Below are 6,211 nucleotides of genomic sequence, written 5' to 3' on the forward strand. Positions count from 1 at the left end.
TGGGAGCACCGCGCCCACTTTCCAATCAGCACGATCAGCCACGGGGGGGACCTCCCCCCAGTCAGCAAGATTGGCCATGGGGGGACCTCCCCCTAGTCGCTGGCCAGTCGCTGTAGGGGGCACATGCCTCCCCCCCGATTAAGGTGGCGCTAGTCGTCCATGAAAGGGCCATCACTATATTACTTTTAAATAATTCTGGACTTCATTGATATTTGTAGGGTGGTGTATACTACTTTGATCTAGCATTTAATAATGTCAAATGGTTTTCAGGAAGCCTGCCATTCAGTCCTGTTGAATTGCCAGCTTCTTCCCGCTCTGCATGTATGGTTTATCATGGAGCCTGTACTTGCTTCTCAACTAAATTGTTTTGGCAGGGTCCAGCATGACTGCTACTTTCTCATAAGAGGACTGCATTTGATCCATGTGAAGCTGATGGCATTGGTGATGTTCTAGCAAGAAATATGACTGGTGAATTGAAAATACATTATGCAACTGGTAGATGTAAAGTTGACTGACAATTGGGTTTGCGCAGCTAAATGTCTTCTTGCAGGAAACCCTACTGAAATCAAAGGGGCCCTGTGCAAGGCCAGAAGGTCAGATGCTAGATCAAGACTATAAAATATGGGTCATATGCTTGTCTTTCAGCCTTCAGCCAAAATAATGTCTTAATGTTTTTATTGAAAAAGTGACCTAAATATAGACAGAAACAGCTTGTGTGTCACGAATTCTCTTCTTTTAAATGAATTATTGTCCATCATAAAATCTGTCATTCCTTTCCACTTCCACACTCTCAGTACAACCACAAAGTAAAATATAGTACCTGCTCTGAAGAGCTCCCAATATAAAAAGGGCCATGCAGATAAAGGGTTGGCGGGGAGACAGAGGCACAGAGATGGGGGCTAGGGACAGAAGTTACACATAAACTGGTTTAAGTCATCATAAGATGGTTTAAACCTGTGACAGCACAGAAGCTCAGTGCACATAAACCAGTTTCAAAATGGCTGAAACTGATTTAAGATAAACCTGGTTGAATGTAGTACCAGACTTAATGGATTTGGGTCAAACCAGTTTATGAAACTTCTGTCCCAGACTCCTTCCTGGTTCAAGTTAAATCACACTCCCCCAGCATCCCAGCATACTTTCTAGCCCTGGGCTAGGCTGGGCTGTGCTGTCAGCTCTGACAGGCAAGGGTTGCGAGGTGGAGATAGAGACTGCTTCCTCCCTCTCCCCCAAGAGCAAACTCCTGCTGGAATCTGAGCCTACGGAGTGGGATTAAACACACCTTCTCCCAAGTAGAGTTGCCCTGCTACTAAACTTACTGCAACTTACTTCTGGCAGCAACTGTGAATTACAAATCCCAGAGGCACCTGGAAGCAGGAAGAAGAAGTGATGAGCAACCTTGTAGAGTCCTGCTACTGTGCTTCTGGAATGCAAATCCCAGAGGCCTCAAGGGCAGCACTAAGAGGAAGCAAACACACAGCCCATGCTGGCTATGTGCCAGAGAGGTGTGCTCTAGCACCCCACCCCTGGCTCCTGGCCTGAGCCAATGCAGGCATGTGGCTGCATTTCCTGACTCAAAAGTAAATGCATGTCCAGTTGTTTCTCAATGTAATCTCTGCAGCTTAAACTAACCTGCAAAGACTGGATCGATTCAGCTTTGGGCTTTTTGACTGTCTGTACTTAGCCAGACTGTAGCTTGTTCAAAGTCAAATGACAAATCAGTGGCAGAGAAAAGAAGACTCCAGGTTTTCTGATTGCTGATCTAGTGCTCTTCGCATTGAAGCACACTGCTTTACTGTACAGCCTCTTGCCACCCAAGGCCCCCAGTCTTTCAGCAAGCTCCATGAAGACAGATCTGCAACAGTCTTGTTGCCTTTAATGGGACTCTGTGCAGGCTCAAGGCTGTGTTACCCAAGAGTTTTTTCAGCAGCCATGAAAAAAACTCTTTAAGACTTCCTAGAACGACTGTGCTCCTACTGATTAACCACAGTGCAAACTTTGTAAATGGGTTTCTGACCTCTGCCATCCATTCACGTACTTGAGTAATTCCAATAAAAAAAGGAAATGAAATGACACTTTGCCACAGTGTTACTAAGTCCATGTTCCATAAAAGCACTCAGCAAAAGAGAAAAAAGAAGAAAGAAGAGAGTTGAGCAGGCCAATTATCTGTTATTAGACCACCGCTTGTCTGTGCTACATTGCTTCCAAAAATAATGAAGAAGCATCCACACTTCTTTGTGTTTATGGCATTATTCTAGAGTTCTACATTTTTTCAAGACACCAATGGAAGACACAGTTTTGGCACTTAGATTCCTTTTTATGTGCACACCATTTGTTTCCCTGATTATCGCCTTCCTTTCATTTCCACCTTATTGCTGTAATACAATTTATACTTTGATCCTTTCCTCTCAACCCAGGCACAAATGCATACACCCACATTGGGTAGAATGGGGAAGCTTCTGAATGACACTCCTCCAGCATTTTTCACCCAAGCAACAGAACTTGGATGTGTCAATCTGGGCTGAGCTTAACGTGAAATTGATTTCATTTTTATCCAATGAGTCATGTCACCTATCACAACCCCAATCCTAGATACCTTTCTGGCACACAGAAAGAAAAATAAAAAATTCCATTTGAATTACTTTTCTTTCCCCACCCCACTCCCCAAAAACGATCGTGCAAATTGCTAAATCTTAAAACAACCACGGGAGCTAGAAAAGAAACCAGAGAGCAATAAAGCAAGGTGACTGTAGGGTCCTAACCATCTTATACTTCTTTTCTCGCCTTTTATTCCACGTGAGCAAATGAGGGGTGACAGAGGGTTACATTTTTATTATTGTTGCTTTGAGTTAAGGTGAATTCACTTTCAAATGCATGCAAAATAGAAACCACTGGATTCTTGTGACGCAGCAGTGTGTGCCATGAAAGAACAGTTTCACTCTAATGTGCCAGGCAGGTAGCTCTTTCCCCCTGTTTTGTAATAAGTGATCAAAAATCTACAAGCAAGCACCAGTACCCTGTATTACTGTGGCCCCAGCCCCTACTCTTCCACATTCTGCAAGTAGACGGTGTATAGCGTGGATGAGCAGTGACTCTATTCCATTATTGACCGCATCGACAGTGGTCAGATCAGAAGGGGCAACCCACCTTCAAAGCAAGCTGCATTCGTTTGGCCTGCCACCCCTAAAAGGTTGCCAACCTCTGATGGAGACTGGAAGTCCAGTAGGCAAAAGACTGCCTTTTTTTCCCTATGTGTCTACAGCAGCTACCACAGCTACACCATGTTCCATGACCATAACTCCTTTGCACCATTGCAATACAAATTAATTAATAAATAACAACAGCTAACTAAGGAAGAAATGGGAAACTGCAGAGCTTGAATATTAATGTTGAATGAATATTTACTTAATAAAAGGGTTACTTTAATTGAAAAACTGCCCATTTTCTACTGAAGGTTCCTTACTTTTCACAAAATATTTCATGACTTTTTTGTCCATATTTTTTCTCTAATATCTCACCATCAAGGATATCAAAATAATTATAAAATGTTTCTATTACCAAACCCCTATCTTTATTAACCAGTTGATGTTATAAAAATATATATATTAAAAATTAACAAAAACACTGAAAAGTACCATTAGAAAACCTGTTCCAAATGCTATAGGCGTGTCTACATGTGCATTTACTCTGACTTAAATTTACTGCACAGTAAGAAGGAATAGGCTGGCATCTACACATGCAGGCGTTAAACCACATTAACACTGTGTATGGACTGACTTGAGACTAAAGTTAGTCCCAAGTCAGTCCACACACACAGCATTACTGCGCAGTAAGGTGTCCACACATGCATTACTGTGCAGTAATAAATCAGGCGTACATTTGATACCCGCATAATGCAGGTATCAAATTTACACTCAGGTTGGTGCAAGTCCTATATTTACTGTGCAGTATGGGCATGCATATGTAGACACATGCCCGTACTGTGCAGTAATTTCGGTTACTACACAATATATATGCACTTGTAGATGAGCCCTATAAATAAAACACAATTGCAATTTTTTTCCAGGAAAAACATTTGTTTGATTTTTGGCAGGCTCTAATGAATCCTAGACCTGGGCAACATTTTCTAATTTTTTTCCTATCAGAAAATGTCATTTTGGCAAAGTTGGGCAGGAACATCATAATTTTGAGGACATTTTCTTTTGAAGAAAAATACAAATGAAGCCTCTCATCAACAAGACAAGGTTAGTTTTAGATATTTCTAAAGTGAAATGCTTCATTTCCAAATGACTTCACATTTTCAAATGTATTTTAAATTCTACAAATAACAACAAACAAAAAACCAAAATGCTTCTGTTTTAACTAACCAAAATGTTGTGACTGATCCCAAAGGATTTTTTTAATGTCTTGGAAGAGGAAACTCCACAATTTCTACTCCGTATTAGATTTTAAATGAACCCCCCAGCTCCCCTCCAACAAAAATCTTGGATCCCCGTAGAACAGAAACTGTGGTTCCCAACCTGCTTTATTGATATGCTGAAAAAGATATGCTGCAAAAACCCTCATCCTGCACACACTGATTTTCATACTTTAGTCCCTTTGGTTTCAACTGGAACAACTCACAGAAGCAAATGGGGGCAGACTCAGATGTTTGTATAATCAGGACCTAAGGTAACTTGTTGACAATCATTATGACCCATAATGCAAGCAATACTTACTTTATGCATGTCAGACTTTGACCGAATGCACCCTTCTGACTTTGTCCCATTTGTATACTTGGAAAACAATAAAAAAAAATCCCTTTTATGACCTTATAGCTTGAATTTCAAAGAACAAAGTATGAGGAGTGGATGTTGTGTTGTTCTTATTGAGGCAACGAGAGCATATATGTAGCCGTTAGAGTTCATTCCTTGTGTTTACGCACCTCTAAAGCAACAGCCGCCTAATTGCTGTGCAAACTACAATTCCTTGAAATCTGCCATCCAAAACCCCTCCTTTCAAAATGGAGGACAACCTTTGTGGCCTGTAGCTACAACCCATGCATAACAATCATTTCATAGCAATGATAATTATGCTAAGCAATAGTGTTGCCAAGTCTCAAGAGTCTCATGGCAGCTGGTGCTTTTCCAAAAGCTCCTGGAGTCACGGTAACACAGAAGAGTTTCCACTTTCCTTCTTGTTATAGACCCGCATTCTAATCCTCCTGGAAAGCGAGCCAAACAAAGCCTGAAGACACATGCAAAAAACTAAGAGCCAACTAATAAGCATCTATTTTTTATTATTATTATTATTTTATTTCATAATTTTTGGCAGTGGACTGCTGACATTTGAACCTTTGGGGTTAGGAGTTCTGAGCCATATGCCTTAGCGATCCAGAGAGCTTTACCTGGAAAGCAGCTGAGTGGTATCGGTCTAGTTCCTTCACTGGCAAGCAGTCCATAATGCAGAACTTCTGAACAGGATCCAACAGTGCACCCGTGTTGCCAAGAAAGCCAACGGCATCCTGGGCTGCATTGGTAGGAGCGTTGCCAGCAGATCCAAGGCAGTGATTCTTCCCCTCTATTTGGCACTGGTGAGGCCACATCTGGAGTCCTGTGTCCAGCTGTGGGCCCCCCCACTACAGAAAGGATGTGGACACATTGGAGAGAGTCCAGCAGAGGACAATGAAGATGGTTTGGGGGCTGGGGGACATGACCGGTGAGGAAAGGCTGAGGGAACAGGGCTGATTTAGTCTGGAGAAGAGAAGACTGAGTGGGGATTTAATAGCAGCCTTCAACTCCCTGAAGAGGATGGAGCTGGGCTATTCTCAGTGGGGGCAGATAACAGAACAAGGAGCAATGGGCTCCAGCTGCAGCAAGGGAAGTTGAGGTTGGATATTAGGAAGAATTTTATCACTAGGAGGATGGTAAAGCACTGAACAGGATACCCAGAGATGTTGTAAAATCTCCATCCTTGGAGGTTTTTAAGACCTGACTAACGAAGCCTTAGCTGGGATGATGTAGCTGGGGCTGGTCCTGCTTCGAGCAGGGGGTTGGACTAGATGTGACCTCCTGAGGTCCCTTCCCACCCTCATTGTCTGTGAATCTGTTGTTTTCAACAGTAAAATCAGACACTAGATAAGAATGGAGGCTCAAAACTACCCCTTCTCCCTACCTAGAATATTTCTATTTGGGATGATATATCTCCACGTGTATTTAGCATGGTGGGGCCA

This window comes from Gavialis gangeticus, unplaced genomic scaffold, assembly GCF_001723915.1.
Source record: "Gavialis gangeticus isolate Ggan-Ray unplaced genomic scaffold, GavGan_comp1, whole genome shotgun sequence".
NCBI classification, from domain to species: domain Eukaryota; kingdom Metazoa; phylum Chordata; order Crocodylia; family Gavialidae; genus Gavialis; species Gavialis gangeticus.